The 23,692-nt window shown below is 34.4% G+C and overlaps 1 protein-coding gene across 1 annotated transcript in view; it reads right to left on the bottom strand.

The window, feature by feature from the left end:
- Positions 1–8,385, bottom strand: part of LOC101901057 (tyrosine-protein phosphatase Lar) — an 898,201-nt gene extending 889,816 nt beyond the window's left edge. Inside the window, exon 1 of the mRNA XM_059125202.1 lies at positions 6,251–8,385. The gene's annotated coding sequence lies outside the window, so the exon portion shown is untranslated. The remainder of the gene's footprint in view (positions 1–6,250) is intronic.
- Between the last annotated feature and the right edge of the window lie 15,307 nt (positions 8,386–23,692).

The raw sequence follows: 23,692 nt of genomic DNA on the forward strand, positions 1-23,692 counted from the left end.
GCATAAACCTGGACCTATGTAGGACATTTTCAATACCAATCGAGATCGATTGGGGAGTCGGAATTCAAAGCTAAATTGTATTTTAAATTCAACAATTTTGTGCTGTTTTTCAATCTTATTCCGATTTCCAACCCATTTGTATATAAACCACTCCTTAAATCAAACGGTACGTCTTTATGAGGACTATGACGTGGTCTAATGTGTTCCGTGATTGTAATTAAAATGTACTTTTAAATTATCTTAAAAATTGAGGGAAAATTGCCTTACTGTGGACCAGAATATGGCGAAATTGAACTTAAAAATTGTATCAATTTTTATGTCCATTAAGATAGATTCAAATCTATCTAGCAAATACTCAAACCACTCAGCAATTAACAGAGTACTGTTAAAATTAACAGAGTGCTGTTAAAGTTAACAGAGTTAAAAAAAAATGTTTTTTTAGCCAAAAATATAATTTTAATTGAAAACAAATATATTTAAGTAAAAATTATAAAACTTTATGAACTTTGTTATTATTTTCAACACAAAAATGCAACATTAAGTTATACGATAAAGGCCGAGAGAGTTATTTCTGTTGGCTAGGTTATATGCTCATTGATCCTTTAAGGATAATTCTGCCGGGACAACATGGATACCGCTGAAAAGCTTATCGAGAGTACTCTCCATAGAAATAATAAAAAGATTCAAAAATATTCCCCGATGCCGCCGAATCCACCCATTTCTGAAATTATCCTGGGGTAAGGATAATTATTCCGGCCATTACTCCTACAAGGATAAATTCTGCCGGGACAACATGGGTATCGTTGGAAAGCTTATCGAGAGTACTCTCCATAGAAATAATAAAAGGATTCAAAAATATTGCCCGATGCCTCCGAATCCACCCATTTCTGAAATTATCCTGGGGTAAGGATAATTATTCCGGCCATTACTCCTACAAGGATAAATTCTGCCGGGACAACATGGGTATCGTTGGAAAGCTTATCGAGAGTACTCTCCATAGAAATAATAAAAAGTTTCAAAAATATTGCCCGAGAGTACTCTCCACAGAAATAATAAAAAGATTCAAAAATATTACCCGATGCACTGTCGATAAGCTTTCCAACGATACCCATGTTGTCCCGGCAGAATTTATCCTTGTAGGAGTAATGGCCGGAATAATTATCCTTACCCCAGGATAATTTCAGAAATGGGTGGATTCGGCGGCATCGGGCAATATTTTTGAATATTTTTATTATTTCTATGGAGAGTACTCTCGATAAGCTTTCCAACGATACCCATGTTGTCCCGGCAGAATTTATCCTTGTAGGAGTAATGGCCGGAATAATTATCCTTACCCCAGGATAATTTCAGAAATGGGTGGATTCGGAGGCATCGGGCAATATTTTTGAATCTTTTTATTATTGCTATGGAGAGCACTGTCGATAAGCTTTCCAACGATACCCATGTTGTCCCGGCAGAATTTATCCTTGTAGGAGTAATGGCCGGAATAATTATCCTTACCCCAGGATAATTTCAGAAATGGGTGGATTCGTCGGCATCGGGCAATATTTTTGAATCTTTTTATTATTGCTATGGAGAGCACTGTCGATAAGCTTTCCAACGATACCCATGTTGTCCCGGCAGAATTTATCCTTGTAGGAGTAATGGCCGGAATAATTATCCTTACCCCAGGATAATTTCAGAAATGGGTGGATTCGTCGGCTTCGGGCAATATTTTTAAATCTTTTTATTATTGCTATGGAGAGCACTGTCGATAAGCTTTCCAACGATACCCATGTTGTCCCGGCAGAATTTATCCTTGTAGGAGTAATGGCCGGAATAATTATCCTTACTCCAGGATAATTTCAGAAATAGGTGGATTCGGCGGCATCGGGTAATATTTTTGAATCTTTTTATTATTTCTGTGGAGAGTACTCTCGATAAGCTTTCCAACGATACCCATGTTGTCCCGGCAGAATTTATCCTTGTAGGAGTAATGGCCGTAATAATTATCCTTACCCCAGGATAATTTCAGAAATGGGTGGATTCGGAGGCATCGGGCAATATTTTTGAATCCTTTTATTATTTCTATGGAGAGTACTCTCGATAAGCTTTCTAACGATACCCATGTTGTCCCGGCAGAATTTATCCTTGTAGGAGTAATGGCCGGAATAATTATCCTTACCCCAGGATAATTTCAGAAATGGGTGGATTCGGCGGCATCGGGCAATATTTTTAAATCTTTTTATTATTGCTATGGAGAGCACTGTCGATAAGCTTTCCAACGATACCCATGTTGTGCCGGCAGAATTTATCCTTGTAGGAGTAATGGCCGGAATAATTATCCTTACTCCAGGATAATTTCAGAAATAGGTGGATTCGGCGGCATCGGGTAATATTTTTGAATCTTTTTATTATTTCTGTGGAGAGTACTCTCGATAAGCTTTCCAACGATACCCATGTTGTCCCGGCAGAATTTATCCTTGTAGGAGTAATGGCCGGAATAATTATCCTTACCCCAGGATAATTTCAGAAATGGGTGGATTCGGCGGCATCGGGCAATATTTTTGAATATTTTTATTATTGCTATGGAGAGCACTGTCGATAAGCTTTCCAACGATACCCATGTTGTCCCGGCAGAATTTATCCTTGTAGGAGTAATGGCCGGAATACCCCAGGATAATTTCAGAAATGGGTGGATTCGGCGGCATCGGGCAATATTTTTGAAACTTTTTATTATTTCTATGGAGAGTACTCTCGATAAGCTTTCCAACGATACCCATGTTGTCCCGGCAGAATTTATCCTTGTAGGAGTAATGGCCGGAATAATTATCCTTACCCCAGGATAATTTCAGAAATGGGTGGATTCGGCGGCATCGGGGAATATTTTTGAATCTTTTTATTATTTCTATGGAGAGTACTCTAGATAAGCTTTTCAGCGGTATCCATGTTGTCCCGGCAGAATTATCCTTAAAGGATCAATGAGCATATAACCTAGCCAACAGAAATAACTCTCTCGGCCTTTATCGTATAACTTAATGTTGCATTTTTGTGTTGAAAATAATAACAAAGTTCATAAAGTTTTATAATTTTTACTTAAATATATTTGTTATTATATTTTTATATATTATTATTATATTTTTGGCTAAAAAACATTTTTTTTTAACTCTGTTAACTTTAACAGCACTCTGTTAATTTTAACAGTACTCTGTTAATTGCTGAGTGGTTTGAGTATTTGCTAGATAGATTCGAATCTATCTTAATGGACATTCAATTTTTCTCATAGTTTCAACACCCACGGTTTTAAATAGTTTTTCAGAACATCCTTGCCAACTTTGGAACTTTTTTTTGAGAACTACCTTGGCTTAAACTAAACCTTTTCCAATGTTCCTGAGATGGGACAGCTTCAGAATGCAACATTAACATTTTTTCTTTGGGCTACTCAAAATAAGTCTGTTACAGCCGTCTTCAATATTAATGTTTTTGAATTAAAAATTGAGAACGGTACGGATACTATGGGTACTATTCAAAATATACCCCCATGTACCCAGTTTTCATATAAAACTTAGTACAAATATTAAAAATGCCAGTTGAAATTATATCAAATATCATGGGCTGTATCGTCATTTCTACAGACGGGCTTGTGACTCAACATTGTCTCACTACCCATAAATCGAAATACTCGTCCAAAACATGAATGTTTTAGATAGGAAATTATAAAATTAAATGGTACTTTCCAAAAATACTGGAGAATTGGAACACTGCTAAATGAAGAACTTTTTGTAGGGTTAACCTTTTGTAGGATTAACCTACTTTGAAGTATAAGTAATGGATACAACAATTTAAATCCAAATCTTGTTGTTTAACGCATTTATACGCAAGCGTACTGTAAGTTGAATTCCGAGACCATAATGCTTTAGCTTATTCATTATTGCAATCTCCCAATTTTATTCTAATACGGGAAATTTTGGGAGATCTGTAATGTAATTTTGTTGATGGCCTATGCCTGGAGCGTTACCCAAATGGACTTAACTTTATGGTACTCTCTATTACAGAGAGCCTTGGGGAAACTGACAGCATTGCTATATTTGCTGGTCGCTACAAATATCAAGATTTCATATCGGCGAGGAGAAGACTTTTTCAGCTTTTTGATATGGTGACGTATCGGAATGCATGGAGTCTTTCTAAGTCACACACGATTTTTTAAGAGTTTTCAAAACATCTTTGTCCGTTTGTGGAACTATTTTCAAAGCTATCCATGTCGTGGTCTTTAATTTGACATTTATTTGTGAGGAAAAGGGTCAGAAGGGGTTTTCAGCTTTTCGATATGGTGACGTATCAGACCGCATGAAGTCCTTCTAAGCCACACACGATTTTTTAAGGGTTTTCAAAACATCTATGTCGGTATGTGAAACTATTTTCAAAACAATCCAAATCTTGGAATTTAATTTGACATTCACATTTGTGATCCTGAGGCCTATGCCTGCTTTACAATTTGCCTGCGGTGGCCTATGGCTCTACCATAGATCAGAACAAATTCCAGGGACTAGGCAGAATAAGCCTTTTGAAAAAGAAAATCATTCTGACAGAGTTCTTCTAAAATAAATACCAAAAGGATTTCAACAAATCTCTTTCAAAAATATATAACTGAAAAATTACCTTGCTTGATTTTATCCTCAAAACCAGTGAAGAAAGTCTTAAAGTCGGGCGGGGCCGACTTTATGATACCCTACACCACTTTGCTAATTTAGTAGAGCTCCACATAACAATTAAAAGTTTTTATGGGAGAATTCAATCACACACGCTATAATTATAATTTAAAGTTCAAAGGACTAAATATGTAACCGATCTCGATAAAATTTAGCAAAGATATTTCTGAGCTGTATTTGATCTATTTTCTTGAATATCGTTGTTACGGAGTGCATATTACGGATGTGGGTAACAAATATAACAAATCGGATGAACAATATATATGGAAGCTATAGCTATATCTGAACCGATCTTCACCAAATTTGACATACTAGCTTCTAGACTCATTTTGGTCGTAAATGCCAAATTCCATCCCATTTAGACAAATATTAGACGTTTGGTGCACAATAAAAGGTAAATCGGACGAAGTTATATATTGGAACTATATCCAAATCTGAACCGATCTCGATAAAATTTGGCAAATGTATTTCTGAGCTGTATTTGATATATTTCCCTAAATATTGTTGTGCATATTACGGCTGCGGAGGACAAAAATAACAAATCGGATGAACAATATATATGGGAGCTATAGCTATATCTGAACCGATTTCGATCAAATTTGGCATACTTATTTTCAGGCCTAATTTGGGTGTATATGCGAAATTCCATGCAATTCGGATTGTTATTATACGTTTGATGCACAATAAAAGGTAAATCGGACGAAGATATATATGGGAGCTATATCTAAATTTTCACCGATTATCTCCAATTTCAATAGGGTTCGTCCTCGGACCAAACAAATGATTTGTGAAAAATTTCATCTGGATCGGGCAATAAATGCGACCTGTACTTTGTTTACAAAAATATATGGACAGACGGACGGACATGCATAAATCGACTCAGAATGTGATTCTATGCAGATCATCAAAAGGAACTATGGGTCTATCTCGTTTCCTTTTGCCTGTTTCAAACAAATGCACAAAGACATAATACCCTGACCACCTTGTGGTGTAGGGTATAAAAATAGAATACCAAAATGGAGTAGATCAATCAAAAAGTGAAGCCAGACTCCTGAATCCCCTGAGCTATTAAATCATGAAGGTTACAAACTTTTTGGCTCATTCAAACATTCTATATACCCTAAAAAGCTGGTGTTGTAGGGTAGAAGTGGCATTTTTTCCAAGAACTTAGGAGTTACTAGGATACCGGCAAAAAACGTGCCAGAAGGGATTAGCTTGTTCCGTATTAAAATCTGGAATATGATTTTTAATATCGCAATTTATGAAACCTTGCATGGAGGCTTCCGGAATACCAGACATGATTAAATAATGATTTGCAAAATATCCTGGCAACTATGTAAAACCTAGTCTTAGGTTCGACTTCCTTTCGTCTTTCTGATATTAAACTGCCTCATAAGGCATCGGTATCAGTTTTATGGACTTTAACACAAAATTCCCTTGGACTAACCAAAATATGTCTGTTGCGTTCTTATTTGGATCGACCTCAAAGTACTATTCTAAATTAAATAAAAAATGTCATTAAATTATTATTCTTTAAAAACTTGTAACTTAAAAATAATTACCTTTCTTAATGTTAATCCACACAATAATATAATCCAAAAAAATATAGTCGGATCACTCAAAAAGTGATGCTGGCAGAATCCTTAGTTCACTGAGATATTAATCCATGAATAAATGAAATTAGACGGAATTATGATTCAGTTAAGAGCTGGATTGCTGGTGGGGTGATGTCGGGGGGATGGGTTGATGTGAAAAATATTGCTTTTGTTTGTGGCAGCAGCTGGTGTTGTTATTGTTATACCAATAACAGACTGCGGCAGACGCAGAATTATTTTTTATTTTATTTTCAAAGAATAGTTGTTCAAAATATTTTAGCACTTTTTTGAGCAGCTCGAATTATTTATAATTATTTTCCTTTTTTTTTTTTTTTTGTTAACTTTTCTTGTTTACACTTTTTTGGGAAACAAACATGGCAAGAGGTTGAAAAAACTGGTTGAACAACACTTGGACGACAACAACGTTGGGTGTTTTACTTGGCAAAGATGATGGGGCAGAGGGTTGCTGCTGCTGCTCTTAAGCCACTTAACGCCCACTCGCAATAAAACAATAAACCGTAAGACGGACGACACAAATCTCAATACACACCCATAGATTAAGGGATTTTGCACAGATTTTGTTTAATTTTAACGAATTTTGTTATTATTTTCATTGAACTTTTATTGGATTTTTTAATTTCTGACAAGATTTTCTTGGCATTATTTACTTTTTGTGACAATCGGAAGAAAAAAATTTGCACAACAAAACGTCAAACAGGCGCCTGCTTTTTAGCATTGGCTATTTGATGTGGCGCTCAATATTAACAGAGATACACGGAGAGCCGTCAAAATAAGGAGACACAGAGAGAGAGAGAGAGAGAGTGGTTGGAGACCACACACACACACGATACTCGTAGTGGAGTAAACCGGCTTTGTTTTGTACACAGCACGTTGAGCTGCCCCCCAAATGAAAAACACACAAATCTGGCAACTCTCGGGTTGGTAAACAAAATTTTTTACTTTTCCAAATTTTTTTGTTGGTATTTTTTTATTTAAATAAATTAACAAACACTTGTTTATTTATTACTTTTCAAATTAACGCAACGACACATAGACGCGAACACGTACCCGATTTGTCAAATACCGTAACTGGGGGAGTTTGACGTACTCCTTCAATTTATGTTTTTGTCACAAGAAAACAGGCGCAAACAAACACACAAATTTGTTTTAACTACCAACGATAGGCAGAGACGTTGACGTTGACTTCGTTGGCTCCACGCGCAACGGGGGGAAACACAGCAGACAGACGACGAAAACGACCGCAAAGAAATATATCAACGAAAATAAGAAAACAAATTGGATTTTCTGCTTCTTCTTCTTTTGCGATGTCAAAAAACGCAACACCAACAACACTCACTGACTTCTTTTTTTACTTCTTCTTTTGCGGCTGTCTCTATCCACCTTTTTTTACTACGGACAATGAGGTGGGGGCAGACCACCAATATCAATCTTATTAGCCGCCGCTTCACTTTTTCTTCATTCTTTTTCACACAAATGCAAAGGGAAACTAACCGAATTCTTTAGAGAATTTAAAATATTTCTTTATTTTATTCTATATTCATGGATTATTGCAACTTTTTTTCACAAAAGAAACAGACGGCAAATATTTTTTTTCTTTTTGGCTGCCCAAAAATACACACAGCTCTTACTTTCAACCACGGCTAAACGTCAGTCAAATCTAACTGATTATGTTTTGTCTGGTCTCCTTCTTCTTCTGCTTTGATAACACTACGACTCTCTCTCTCACTGCCTTTGATGGAGGGCAAACTCCACTCAATGCAAATTGTGGTGGTTGTTCAGTTTATGGCACACGCTCTCTCTCTCTCTCAATGGGGGTGCTCTCACAATTAAACAAACACGAATGCTCAGCTTGAAAACAAAATAAACATTGATTTTGACAACAGTCAGTCAGTCAGCCAGCAAGCAAACGAAACCGTGAAACACATGCTTGCCTTACCTGAGAGTGAAAAAGAGGGATGTATTATTGTATTTTGCTTATGAAGGCGGCAATGACTTTCAAACTGTGATTAGTGTTGTTTTTAGGTGATTTCACATTGGAAATAGCGATTTAAAGGTGCCAAAGAATTCCAATGAGATTTTATGGGAATTATTGAATGAAAATCATGAATTTTGTTTGGATTTTAATAAAATAACACATTGCGGAGGAATTGTTGACAGATTATTTAGGATTATTCTTTAAACAACTCTCAAACAAATGAAGATTTCTTCGGATATATTATCAAAGACATTCAGACTGCAGATGTGAATTTCTGAAAGGATATTTGAAAGCACGACTGTAATAATTAAAAACAATTCATGAAAAATCCAAATAAAATTCTTAAAAATCACCTAAAAATATCCTTAAATTAACTAAAAAATCCACACTTCGAAGAAACTCTTAAAAAATCCAAGCTTTAGATAAAATTGTAAATAAACTAATAATGACAGAAATTCTTAACAAAGCCTTGCTTGAGAAAATAATTAAAAATGCATGCTTGGAAAAAAATCTAGAAAAGAACACTCTTAAAAAAATTACTTTAAAATCCACGACTAAAAGAAATCTTTAAAACCCCACCATATTTTTGAAGGATCGATAAACGTGGATTTTTTCAAAAATATTTTTTGAAGGACTAATAAACGTGGATTTTTTAAAAAGTATTTGTTCATGGACCAATGAACGTAGATTTTTTTAAGAATATTTTTTTCAGGGACCAAAAACGTGGATTTTTGAAAAAAATTTTTTCAAGGACCAGCAAACGTGGATTTTTAAAAAATATTTTTTCAAGGACCACAAAAAGTGGATTTTTACATAAAATTTTTTCCAGTTAAAGTGGATTTTTAAAAAATATTTTTTTAAGGACCAGCAAACGTGGATTTTTAAAAAAATATTTTTTTAGGACCAAAAAAGTGGATTTTTACAAATATTACAAATATATTTTAAGTCCAGCCAACTTGGATTTTTATAAAATATTTCCAAGGACCAATATTGGTCCTTGAAAAAATATTCTTTAAAAAATCCACTTTAACTGGTCCTTGAAAAAATATTCTTCAAAAAATCCGCTTTAACTGGTCCTTGAAAAAATATTCTTTAAAAAATCCACTTTCACTGGTCCTTGAAAAAATATTCTTTAAAAAATCCACGTTTATTGGTCCTTGAAAAAATATCCTTAAAAAAATCCACGTTTATTGGTCCTTAAAAAAATATTCTTTAAAAAATCCACCTTTATTGGTCCTTGAAAAAATATTCTTTAAAAAATCCACGTTTATTGGTCCTTGAAAAAATATTCTTTAAAAAAATCAATGTTTATTGGTCCTTGAAAAAATATTCTTTAAAAAAATCAATGTTTATGGTCCTTGAAAAAATATTCTTTAAAAAAATCAATGTTTATTGGTCCTTGAAAAAATATTCTTTAAAAAATCCACGTCTGTTGGTCCTTGAAAAATTATTCGTTTAAGAAATCCACGTTCATTGGCCCTTGAAAAAATATTCGTTTAAAATATCCACGTGTATTGGTCCTTGAAAAAATACTCGTTTAAAAAATCCACGTTCATTGGTCCTTGAAAAAATATTCGTTTAAAATATCCACGTTTATTGGTCCTTGAAAAAATACTCGTTTAAAAAATCCATGTTTCTGTTGATCCTAAAAAAAATATTCTTTAAAAAATCCATGTTTCTGTTGATCCTTGAAAAAATATTCTTTAAAAAATCCACTTTTCTGTTGATCCTTGAAAAAATATTCTTTAAAAAATCCACGTTTATTGGTCCTTGAAAAAATACTCGTTTAAAAAATCCATGTTTCTGTTGATCCTAAAAAAAATATTCTTTAAAAAATCCATGTTTCTGTTGATCCTTGAAAAAATATTCTTTAAAAAATCCACTTTTCTGTTGATCCTTGAAAAAATATTCTTTAAAAAATCCACGTTTCTGTTGATCCTTGAAAAAATATTCTTTAAAAAATCCACGTTTCTGTTGATCCTTGAAAAAATATTCTTTAAAAAATCCACGTTTCTGTTGATCCTTGAAAAAATATTCTTTAAAAAATCCACGTTTCTGTTGATCCTTGAAAAAATATTCTTTAAAAAATCCACGTTTCTGTTGATCCTTGAAAAAATATTCTTTAAAAAATCCACGTTTCTGTTGATCCTTGAAAAAATATTCTTTAAAAAATCTACGTTTCTGTTGATCCTTGAAAAAATATTCTTTAAAAAATCCACGTTTCTGTTGATCCTTGAAAAAATATTCTTTAAAAAATCCACGTTTCTGTTGATCCTTGAAAAAATATTCTTTAAAAAATCCACGTTTCTGTTGATGCTGGAAAAAATATTCTTTAAAAAATCCACGCCTCGGTTGATGCTTGAAAAAATATTCTTTAAAAAATCCACGCCTCGGTTGATGCTTGAAAAATATTCTTTAAAAAATACACGCCTCATATGGTCCTTGAAAAAACATTCTTCGAAAAATCCACGCCTCTGCTGGTCTTTGAAAAAATATTGTTTAAAAAATGCATACTTCTGTTGGGCCTTGAAGAAATATTCTTTAAAAAATCCATGCCCCATATGGCCCTTGAAAATTTGTTTTTAAAAAATCCACGTTTATTGGTCTGATGGTTCTTGAAAAAATATTTTTTAAAAAATCTTAAAAAAATTAAAAATCCACAATAATTGAGAGAATCGAGATAATGTCGATCAAATAATGGTTATGTAGTAGATTTTGCAACCACTTTCATTACTTATCATTTATTGTGATTTAATTCACAATAACACATAATCTCGTTTTACCTCAGCTTAGTCTAAACACAAACCAAAATTATTATCACAGATCCAGGGTTGGAAAAATGGATTTACCATACATTTAGGTATGTGACTTCGACTAGCAGAGGAGCTTAAAATCCTAGTTATGAACCCAAGATCCCACCATTGCATTAATATTCCTAATATCCCTATACTTGTCAAATATAAACTCATTCCCATTCCCGCCTCTCCATTGTTATTGCACGACAGTAAATAATCATTATTGCCTTCTCCAATAGTTTTCAAACTGTAATTGATTGATTGCCTGGCACCGGCATTCAAATGCCTCTCATTTGTCTCAAGCCGTCAAACTTGAACATGTACTGAGCCTCTAAAAATAACTAAATGCCCCCATTAACGCCCAGACATTTATGTTAACATTATTGGTATTTAATCGTCTTACCTGTCAGTTTTATTTTGTTATTCCACCAAATGTGTCAATTATCTGGAATAAGAAGAAATGAAAAGTTTGTTATTCACATGAAGTTGTGAAAACATGAGATGTGTTCAGAGTAAATGAGAGCGAGAGAGAGGGAGCAGATAACTGGGATGGGAAGTCTTTATTTATAAGAGGTCTGTTGGTATTGCATTTCTTTGAAATAAATGGGTATTTTGCGTAAAGTGAGGGAAGAAAAAACGGATTTATGAAACTGTTAAGAAAATTTATGAACTTAAAACTAATTTTACATACAAAATCATTATCAGCATAACACTGCGCAACATAATAAAAAAATAATTGCAGGAAAACTCCAGCAGATTATTAAAATAATTGCAAAAGTGAGGTGTATAACCTAAATAGCAGGGGAAAGTTCCCCTCCCTTTTCTTTAAAAAGTCCACATTCATTGGTCGTTGAAAAAAGATTCTTTAAAAAATCCAAGTTTATTGTCCGTTGAAAAAATATTCTTTAAAAAATCCACGTTTCTGTTGATCCTTAAAAAAATTGTTCTTTAAAACATCCACTCTATGGATGGTCCATGAAAAGATATTTTTAAAAAAATGTATGCCTCTGTTGGTCTTTGAAAAAATATTCTTTAAAGAATCCATGCCACTGTTGGTCCTTGAAAAAATATTCTTTAAAAAATCCATGTCTCATGCATATACATTAAAACACATTCTAAGGTTAGAGGCGTCCATTATATGCGTCTAAGGCAAAAATCTCCTACAAAGCATGATTTAAGATCTATGACGCCAAAGAAAAAATATTCTTCATCAAATTTCACTGTTAGTTTCCAACAAAAAGAGATCTCTATGTATATCCGAAAATACTGGTGAAAATATTCCCCAAAACAAGTGAAAAAGCATCAGTTGGTTGTGCCGATAGATGTATAACCTCAGCCAATGTTCGGTTATTTAAACATATTTTGACTCCAGTTATGATTATTCAAATTTTTGACCCTCTGTGGAGTAGGTTCCGAAGAAATGGGCCAACATTGTCCATTTCGTATCGGACTTAAATAAATATGACATAAATATTGCGACGTACCAGGTTTGGACTATGTCGAGTGCTTCCTTCACTTTATATGAGATATGTGATAATCTCGGAAAATATTAAAATGTGCGTGAGGTACCCGATATAGTCGACCATTCCATTTTCACACTTCATCTGAAACAGATAAAAAAATATTGGTATAGGCAAAATTACAAGAAAATCGAACATTTATATCCAATTTTATGTGATATCATAAATTCCATATTCATATCAGGTTTCCGGTTGAGAGAAATATTTAGATATAGCGAGTTGTTCCTTTATGGGTGAGATACCAGAAGGGGTTGGCAGATATATATCATCTTCACAACGGATCTTTCGTTTGCAAAAATGTTTGGATGTGCGAAATTTGAAGAGAGTCTGACTCTTATTTCGGATTTTATGCTCATTTTGGTTATTCAAATTTTAAACCCTTTGTGGGGAAGGTACCAGGAGGAATGATTCGATCTCCACAAACTTTTTAATAGACCTTGTGTTGATGGAAATATTGAGATTTACCAAGTCTGAATGGAATAGAATATTAATTTCACGATTATGAGCCTCATGAATATTCAAAATTTTGAGCCTTTGTGGGGGAGGTACCAAAACGAATAAACCGATATGTACCATCTTTACAGCAGACCTTGTGCAGGTAAAAATAATGGGATGTGTGACATATTAAGAGAATCGGATGCTTATTTCGGATTTTATTCAAAAATGTTGACACTTTGTGGAGGAGGTACCAGAAGGAGTCGGCCGATATATCCCACCTTCACACAAGACTTTGGGTTAGCAGAAATAATGGTATGTGTGAAATATGAAGAGAACCGGATGCCTATTTTGGATTTTATTATCATTTTGGTTATTCGAAACTTTGACCCTTTGTGGGGGAGGTACCAGAAGAAATGTTCCGATCTCTACCATCTTTATAAGAGATTTTGAGTTGATGGAGATATTGATATGTGCCTAGTTTGAATGGAATCAGATCTTAATTTCGTGTTTTATGAGCTTCATGGATATTAAAAATTTTTACCCTTTGTGGGGAAGGTACCAGAAGGATTGGACCGATATTTCCCATCTTCACAGCAGATCTTGTGTAGGTAAAAATAATGGCATGTGCGAAATATTAAGAGAATCGGATGCTTATTTTGGATTTTTTAATCGTTTTGGTTAGCCAAAACTTTGACCCTTTGTGGGGGAGGTACCAGAAGGAATGATCCGATCTGTACCATCTTTATAACAGATCATGTGTTAATGGAAATATTGAGATGTACCAAGTTTGAATGGAATCGTATGTTAATTTCGCGTTTTATGAGCTTCACGAATTTTCAAAATTTTGACCCTTTGTGGGGGAGGTGCCAGTAGGAGTGGATCGATACATTCTATCTTCACAGCAGATCTTGTGTAGGTGAAAATAATGGGATGTGTGAAATATTAAGAGAATCGGAAGATTATTCCGGATTTTATAATCGTTTTGGCTATTCAAATTTTAAACCCTTTTGGGGGGGAGGTACCAGAAGGAGAGGACCGATATATTCCATCTTAATACCAGACATTGGGTTAGTAAAAATATTGTGATATATGTATTTTGAGGACAATTGAAGTGTCATATTTCATGAGAGATAAAATTATTCAAAATGTTGACTCTTTATGGGATGGTATTTAATGGAGTGGGCCGATCTTGTCCAATTTCGTAGCTGACCTAGCATTGATGTAAATATAAGGATTTGCAAACTTGGCGCAAAATCGGATTATCCTTTCTCTTTATGTGCAGTAAAGTATTTTATTGAAAATTTCGACCTTTTGTGCGGGAAGTACCAGAAGGAGTAAACCGATATTGTCCATCTCCGAACACGATCTAAGTTTCATAATAATATTACGGTGTACCAAGTTTGGATCAAATCGGATACTCCCTTCGAGAGCTATCGTGCGCAAAAGTCAGCCATCCAGACAGACGGACGGATGGACCGCTAACCCTAGATCGACTCCAAATGTCCTGAAACGGATTTGGTTCAAAGAGACCTAGGGTTTAAACCCATCATTTTGATGAGGCACGTTTTGGTCGTTTCAAATGATATATACCCTCTATAGCCATATGGCTGAGGGTATAACTATGAATGAGGAGTACAAATTAAAGCTTTCAACAACGGTAGCACTTATCGACTACTTTCATAATTTCATTAATTACCGAAATTATAACCATTTTATTTTTAACGATCGCTTTACTGAATTTTCGATTGAACATGTATCGACCTTATAGCCTAGATGGCCATGTTGCCTATTTTCCTAATTCTTCCAAAAATATCAAATTTCTAAAAACTTAAAACGATTTTTCCCATTCACACCTCTTAATAACTAAAATAAAGAGGCATTTCAGCTTTTCCATCCCTGCCATAGTAAAGGGTTCTCAATTGGTTTTTAATACTCTCCGCTACTCCCAATGTTACTCTCTCTCACACATTTTTAAATGGCAAACACAAAAGCCGTTCTCAAATTAACGGCATAAAATTTACAACAATTTTATGTGAGGAATTTGGAGAACATAAAAGTTCTACATTAAATGTCGGAACATTAGACCCTTTACCCCATGCCATTCATTGATTTTATTTCGAAAATAGCAACAGCAAACTTCAGAAAGGCAATATAGAGTAAGTAAAAGACGAAAAAAAGAAGAAGAACAACAAAAGAGAATTGGGGAAAAAAGGAAAATAATTAAAAAATACGCATGACATCCAATCTTCAATGGTCGCCCCGCAACTGGTTGTGCGGTGGGGGGATAAAGGGGCAACTGAAATTGCCTGTCGTTCGGTCTTTTGCATTCTTCGCTTTACTTGCCTCCATTTGTGGCGCTTTCTTTGTTTTTGTGTCCATATTTATTTCTACTCTTCTTCATCTTCGTCGTCCCATTCGATTCGATTTAAGGCGCCCTGTGTTTTTGTGTGTGTTTCTCTTGACTAACACGTGCTTCACACAACGACGAATGGTTTCCATGACGTGTGTGTGCCTGTGTTTGGGTGTATGTAGGAGTTCCTTTGGATCCCTTTTTAATATAATATGGCGGTTTTTCGTTTCATATTCCTTCATGACTGGCATTGGGTGGGGGGGGGGGGGGTGTTCTTTTCGAACCCACTCTTTTATCTCGGCTTACTTAGGCCACGACAAACGAACAAAACCATTGAAATAATTTTTTCTGGGTAATTTGATGTAAAGATTCTGTGGCTGGATGGCCGGTCCAGTTGAATGGCTATGATGGGTCATTTATGTATGCATATTTTGTTGTTGTCATAATGACTTGTTGTTTGCTGAGGTCGTTTGGGGAAGAGACAGTGGAATGTGGTTGTAAACGGATTTTAAAGCAATGGGATTGTCAAACTTATTTTTGAGAGGTCTAAAGGGGTATAATCGTGGACTTTAAGAACATTTTCTAAGGGATCCAAAATGGGAAAGATTTTTTATACCCTCAGCCATATGGCTAAGGAGGGCATATATCATTTGATATGGGGAAAACGTGCCTGGTTTTAGATCCTAGGTCTCTTTGGACCAAATCCGTTTCAGGACATTTGGAGTCGATCTGGCGATGTCCGTCCGTTTGTCTGTCTGACGGGTGCACATGAGTATCCGATTTGGAAAATCGTAATATTTTTGTCAAACTTAGATCGAGTTGGGAGATGGGCAATATCGGTCCACTTCTTCCGGTATCTCCCCCACAAAAGGTCGACATTTTCAAAAAATATATTTTCTGCACAGAAAGTGAAAAAGATAATCCGATTTTGCTCTAACTTTGCAAATCTTAATATCTCCAACAGTGCTGCGTCAGGTGCGAAAGTGGACAATGTCGGTCCACTCCATCGAGTACCTTCCCCACAAAGGGTCAAAATTTTGAATAATTACAACTCTTATAAAATCTGATATAAGAGCCCGATTGTCTTCAAATTTCACACATCCCAATATTTTTATTAACCTAAGGTCTGGTGAAAAGATGGAATATATCGGTTCACTCCTTCTGGTCGAAACTTTTAAAAAAGGTCGAAACTTTTAAATATCCATTGAACTCATACAACGCAGAATTACCAATCGATCCCATTCAGACTTGACACATCTCAATACTTCCGTCAACACAAGTTCTGTTATAAAGATGGTAGAGATCGGACCATTCCTTCTTATACCTCTCCCACAAAGGGTTACAGTTTGGAATAACCAAAACGATCATAATATCCGAAATGTTATGTTATGTTTATAATATTTTATCCTGAATGACCTAAAGGACTATAAATGTTACTTTTTTACGATTTTTTTTTAACAGACCTTAAGGGCTATAAACGTGGACTTTTCGTAAATCTTGAATAAAAGGATCCGCTTTCACAATTGTGGCTTTTTTAGGGAAATTTTCGAGGGGCTAATCAGTTGTGCTCTTCTGAGGAACGTTAAGAAATATATAATCTTGAATTTTTAATTTTTTTTTTCTGAGAGACGCTAAGCGTTATAATGCCGGATTTTATAAGGGACCTTCATAGTTTTAATTGTTAATCTTGAAATTTTCTTGAAAATTTTCCGAGCGCCTTCTAAATCTGAAATAGTAAAAAAGACCTTCGAGGGCCTAAGATAATAAAAACGTTGACTTTTTCATCAATTTTCCTGAAAGGCCCCAGGCGTTATAATTACAGATTATTTTGAGGAACATTTACAGTCATATTGGTGGGGGACCTCAATAGTTGTAATAGTTTTTTTTGGAGCAAGGATGTCACTACAAAAAAGGATTTTCGGAGGAGTTTAATGGGTTGAGTAGTGCGTCTTTAAACATTGTCTCCAATGAGCCTAAGGTCTAAAATCGTGTATTTTTCAGAAAAATAATATTAGGGTAAATATAATCCTTCCAAATGGTTCGGTCCGGCCGAATTTACTGATTTTTTACTTGTTATTTTTCAGGACAATAATAAAGGACCATATATACTATAATAAAGAATTTTTTAAAAAGGACCCTCCAGAATTTTTTTGCCTATTTTGTCATGGATCATCCAAGCGATAAGTGTGAAAGTCATTAACTGTTTAATGATGGAATAACGCGGAGTTTTTAAGACTCTTTTTAAGGTCAAGTATTTTTCCAAAAATATGTTTTCGAGGATCACCTACGACTTTTGTAAGAATATTTGTTGAAGGACCACCCAGCAGATTTTTTAAATATTTTTAAGACCCATTCAAGATTTTTAGAAACGTTTTTGATGCATTTTTATATGAATTTTTAGGTATACTTCCTCATGGATCATTCATGACTTTTAAGGACAACCGGCACTCCTAAAAAGTATTCAGAGTATGTTTTAATTAATCCCTAAGCTTTTAAGAATAATTGTTCAAGATCAGTAGAACTTTTTATAAATTATTCTTATAGCAGGGCCATCAAGGACTGTTAAGGAAAATTTCTCACGGTCAATCTATGTTATAGATCTGCACATTTCAGAAATATTTCTTTCCGTCTCGGACTTTTTTAAGATATTTTTCAAGAACCATCTAAGCTGAAAACCTGGGCATTTTTTGAGCATTTTTCAAGGAAACTCCAGTACTTATAAGGTTTTTTTCAATGTTCATTTTAAGAGAAACTTTTTCCAGGAATATCGCAGATTTTTAAAGAATATTTCTCTAGGACAATTTTTGGGCTATTTTCTCAACGTCGTTATAAGAATATTTTTAAGACTCTCATTGAGGTATTCATAAAAATTTAAATTTACCGGGGCAATCCAGGACTTTACATACAAATTTTTTTCAAGGCCATCTAAGAAATTTGTATTATTTTTTTTTCAAGAATTATCTAATCTACAAACTTGGATATTTAATGGACATTTTTTAAGAACATTAGAGTACTTTTTTTGGATTACTATTACAAGGACTATCTAGTTAATAAACTTGTATTTTGGGGTATTTTTCATGAGCCATTGTGGTCTATTTAAAAAATTTCAAAGATTTTTCAGTAATAGTTTTTCAAGGAGAATCCAGGCTAAAAACGCGTATTTTATACAATTTTTTTCATGGACCAGGGTTTTTAAGAAATATTGTTATTTCAAGGACATACCTGACTTCCAAAAATATAGTTTTCAAGGAAAGAGCCTCAATTTACAGACTTTTTTTTTGAGGAGAAGACAGGACTTTATAAAATATTTGCAATGCCCTTTTCACCAATAATTGGGAAATTGAAATATTAGGGCTATAAAAGTGGATTTATTTTCTATTGTAGGGGTTTTTAAGGCCTTTGTAAAAATATTTTAAAGACCCTCCAGGACTCGCTTTCCATAAAAATTGTTTACTTTCAACGACAATCCAGGAAGATCTAATAATATTTTTTGAAAGACCATCCAGGACGTTAAGAATATTTCTCCAAGGACCATTCAGGCTAAGAACGTGTACTTTATGCTATTAATTTTATGGACAATACAGAATTTTAGAAAAAATTATTTCAAGAACATACTTAAAATGTATATACATTTATTTTTAAGGACAGAACCACAATTTGCAGGATATTTTTCTTTTTCGGGGACAATCCAGGATTTTAAGAAAATATGTTCAATGTAATTTCCAGGAATAATTTTTTGTGGAACATAAACGTGGATTTGTAAAGAATATCTCTTTAAGGACTATCAACGACTTTTATTAAATGTTTTTTTCAAGACCTTAAGATTACCATATTTCATCACAGATTTCTTAAGAACAGTTTTGTTAGGACATCCAGGACTTTAAAAAACTATTTATTAGCGCAGACCTAAGTACAGAAGCGCACATTTTGAAAACTGAACTAAGGTTTCCAAGGAAATTCTCTATTCAGTCTTGTTGAATAAAGGTTTTCATTGGCCCAGCTGAACAAAGATCTTAGTGGGAAATTTTCAATTCATTCTAATTGAATTTATATTCCATGATTAATTCAAAAATTTTTATTTGAAAAAAATATAAATTCAATTATATTGAATTGAAGATTATTTTTGATAACATGAAAAATGATTTTGATGATGATTTTTGATAACATGAAAAACAAGTTAAAAAGCAGTTAGTTCGGGCGGGCCGAACTTTGAATACCTTCCACCAATTGGAATTTAACAACTTGGGGTCTATACGATGTGGACATACATAGGCATTGTTCGTCATAATTCAAATTGGAAACTTGAAATAAACGGTGAATAATGTAGCTAAAATCATCAAAATATCGTATATAGGGATTCACCGTTATATCGGAGCTGTGCGAAGACCTGAACCAGCATAGACAATTTTTTGTCATAGGCTGTAGCATCCATTACGAACTTCTAATACGACATCTCAAACAATTTCGGTGGTTTTTGTACCTAAACTCGTCAAAATACCGAATATAGGGAGGGGCCTATACGAAGACCTGGACCTGCATAGACAATTTTTTGTCGCAGACTGCAGTTCCCATTACGAACTTCAAATACCAAATTTGAAACAATTCCGGTGAATAATGTCCATAAAATCATCAAAATACCGAATATCGGGAGGTACCGTTATATGGGGGCTATATGAAAACGTGGACCTACATGGCCCATTTACGAACTTAATCTGCCTACTGGAAAAATAAACATGTGTGCAAAATTTTAGCCTTATATCTCAGACGAACAGGGCTAAATCGACTTAGAATTTTACGCTGATCAAGAATATATATACTTTGTTGGGTCTGAGTATTTCGAGGAGTTACAAACGGAATGACAAAGTTAATATACCCTCCATAGTATGATGGAGGGTATAATAAAAAGTCCTTTTTTATTGTCCTTGAAAAATGTTATCTTAAAGTTCAGAATGGTCATTTAAACAATCCACGTTAATGGCAGGTATTTCTCTTCCATAAAAATAATCTTAAAGGGTTCTGAAAAAGTCCTGGATTATTCTTGGAAAAATGTTCTGTTCTGTTCTGTTAGAAAAATGTCCGGTAGTCCTAAAAATGATTATAAAAAAATGCCTGAACGATCCATAAAAATATTCTGAAAAAAATGCAATTGTAAACTTCTTTTTTTACGACATATTATCCTAAGTCCCTTCCACGACTGCCAGGACTTTTAAAACATTTTTTTAAGGATAACCCAAGCATAAAGGCATACATATTTAGAAGATTTTTTTAGGGACATTCAGGACTTTTAAAGATTTTTTCCTCGATTCTCATTGGAAATCTTCTATTCTGCCTTTTTAAATAATATTAATAATTATATTAAATAATTTAATATAGACGTTTCTTCTGTTATTTTTTTCCCTAGGAAATCTTAAAATAAGTCGAGTTGGATTATGGAAATTAGGACATTTTCATCCAGGCTAGCTAAATTAAGACTTCCGTGGAAAATGTGAAATCCAGCCAAACCTTATTAAAGTTCTCCAACTAAATCGTTTATTTAGTCTTGCGTTCAAGGTTAGATTTTTAAGGTTTTAATTGGCCCAGCTGAAATAGGATCTTAGGTGACAATTTTAAAATCGGTCTAATTTAATTTATATTTAAAAAAAAATTGAATTATTCAAAATTTTAAAAATTTTCAATAAATTACAATTTTTGAAACGCCAAGTTCCCAAGGCGGTGGGTATTAATTTTTTTAAAATTTATTTTTCTTTAAAAATATCAGTTTCAAGGCAATTCTTAGAAGGCCCACAACATGGCAAAAAACTGCCTTTAATCATAGTATCTCCAGGCTTTTAATTTATTTTTAAATACCATATCATTCCCCCTCTCCCCCTCCCTCTCTCCTCTACCCTCGGAAAATGTATCCATTACAATTTAATATCTCATTTTCGAATTTTCTACATAAATTCATAACAAAATGATAAATTACATAAATTTGTTGGTGTTGCTGCTGACGACGTTGTTGTTGTTATTGTAAAACATTACACAAAGTATCCATTAATTTTACACTAATCAATTTTTGACAACTACCCAGGATCGTTGGTCTGGCTCCTTGCCGCGTCCCCACCCCCCCGGTCGACGAATAGCTGGAAAATATGACTGAGGCCAAAAAGGCAACCACATCAGCCGGATAATGGCCCACCTTCGTCATTTGTCGTCCACCACGACAACAACAACAACAAGGAGAACAACATTTGCGAACGGAATGACGGTGACAACTATGATGGCAGGGCATAAATTCATTAAAGCGAATTTCCCATAAAAATCTCACCATGGAAAAGAAATAAAAAAACAAGAGCAACACAACGATTTTACACTCCAAAAGGTGGAAGGCAGGAGGGAGAGAGAGAGAGGGAGTAAAGAGTAATAAAAAATTTATTGATTTTCATGTTTAAGTTCAGTGAGACCCCATTCACCCCGCTCACTGTGTGAGACTTTACCCTAAGTCTCTGGGTCTTCTTAATAGGGTTTCTTTCCTACACATCGCTGTGTTTGTTTGTATGAGTGTGTGTGTGGCGTGTACGTGTTTTGGGCCATGTTCGTGACATGGGCCAAAGGGTCTTCGCCCAAACACACTTCACTCCGCTGCTTCTGTTATGCGAAAGCATGTGACAAACATTAAAAACACCATTGCAACATATTCCAACTTGTCTAAGACATTTTTGTAGGTTACCCAGAATTGTGTGTCAGCCACCCTTTCTGGTCAGCCACCTGCCGGGTGGTGGTACCATGGCCTGGCTGGAAATTAGTGACTACAACTCTTTCATAAATTCTATGTTGGGGCACGCTTTTCTATGCCTTTTGTCCGTAGCTCTCACTTCGTCTTAACGCAACCACTTCCAAGAAGACGTAGAAGCAGAAGAAGGTCTGCTGCCAAAGGTTATGCTGATTTGAGGTTGACACCAACACACACAGACGCACACACACACACACAAAAAGGGAAACTTTGAAGTCCAAAGTTTATGAAAAGTTTTTGGGGGGGGCAACAAAAAAGAAAGGAAAATAAACAAAAATCCTCAAAGGCGGCCGGCAGACAGACCAAACAACCAACCGACAGACACACAGTAAAAATTATGAGCTGCGGTGCGGCTGGGATCACCAAAAAGGTCCTATTTAAATAATATCTGATTATCAAACATTTATTTTTATGGCGAGAACATTTGGGGAATTACGAATTGGAATTAAAGAGGATTTTGGGGGGAAATTTTTCACTAACAACAATTCTCAACCAATAAAAATATTTAAAAAAGGGTTTAACAATGTAAACAATCAGCAAAGAAATGCGGCCAATTGGGGATTACATATTTGATAAGATCGCTTCTTCCCAGGAAAATATTAAAAAAATTAAAACTGGGAGAGAGCAAACCTCACAAATGTTTCAAAAAAAGAAAAAAAAACACGATTGTAACCCAGATGTAATTTCTCCATTCAGGATTTTTAAAAAATATTTTTCCAGGACAAGGACTTTTTCCAAGGACTTTCCAATCAATAAAAATTGACTTTTTAAGGACTATCCCGGCAAAAAAAACTTGGACTTTTTCAGAATTATTTTTACAAGGACTGTCCAGGACATTCCAAATGAATTTTCAGAATTATTTGTACAAGGATTGCCCAAGACTTTTCAAAAGAAGCCCTGTTAGAAGCGTGACATTAAAAAATAGGGTAATCCAGGCAATAAACCTGAATTCTTTCTGATTATTTGTACAAGCATCGTCCACCATTTCGAAAATACTTTTTTTTTCACCGGAAATTCTTGGTAAATATTTTTCGAAATCAACGCATCTGGAAATCCACGATTATAAGCTTCAAGGTGGATTTTAAAAAATGTTCAAAAAGAGGGGTGTATTCATGGCCACAACGTGGTTTTCGAAATATTTTTAGCAAGTTCGAAATTTCTCTTTTAACTCCCCCTTAAAAAAACCAAATGGTGACTCACAAAAATCATAAAATTGTCTAAAAAATAAATGGCCTTTCATCGGGAGCCACTTAATAAAATTGTTCATAAAATTCAAGCTGAATTAAAGTTTTTTTTGGGAAATCTTTAATTCGTCCCAGAAAAATTAGCCTCAAAATTTAGGTTTGGGGTCAGAAAGAGTCGCTTGAAATTTTGTAAAAATAAACAAAATTCGTGAAAAGTTATTCTAAAAAGTTAGGTTTCAAAGACCAGAAGGGGCTTCTCGAAAACTTTAAAATACACAATTACAAGACAGAGGGTGCAGCTGAAAAATTTTCCTTAAAAATCCAAGATTATAGGCCTGAAGATGGATTAAATAA

Source organism: Musca domestica, unplaced genomic scaffold (assembly GCF_030504385.1).
Source record: "Musca domestica strain aabys unplaced genomic scaffold, Musca_domestica.polishedcontigs.V.1.1 32, whole genome shotgun sequence".
Taxonomy (NCBI): domain Eukaryota; kingdom Metazoa; phylum Arthropoda; class Insecta; order Diptera; family Muscidae; genus Musca; species Musca domestica.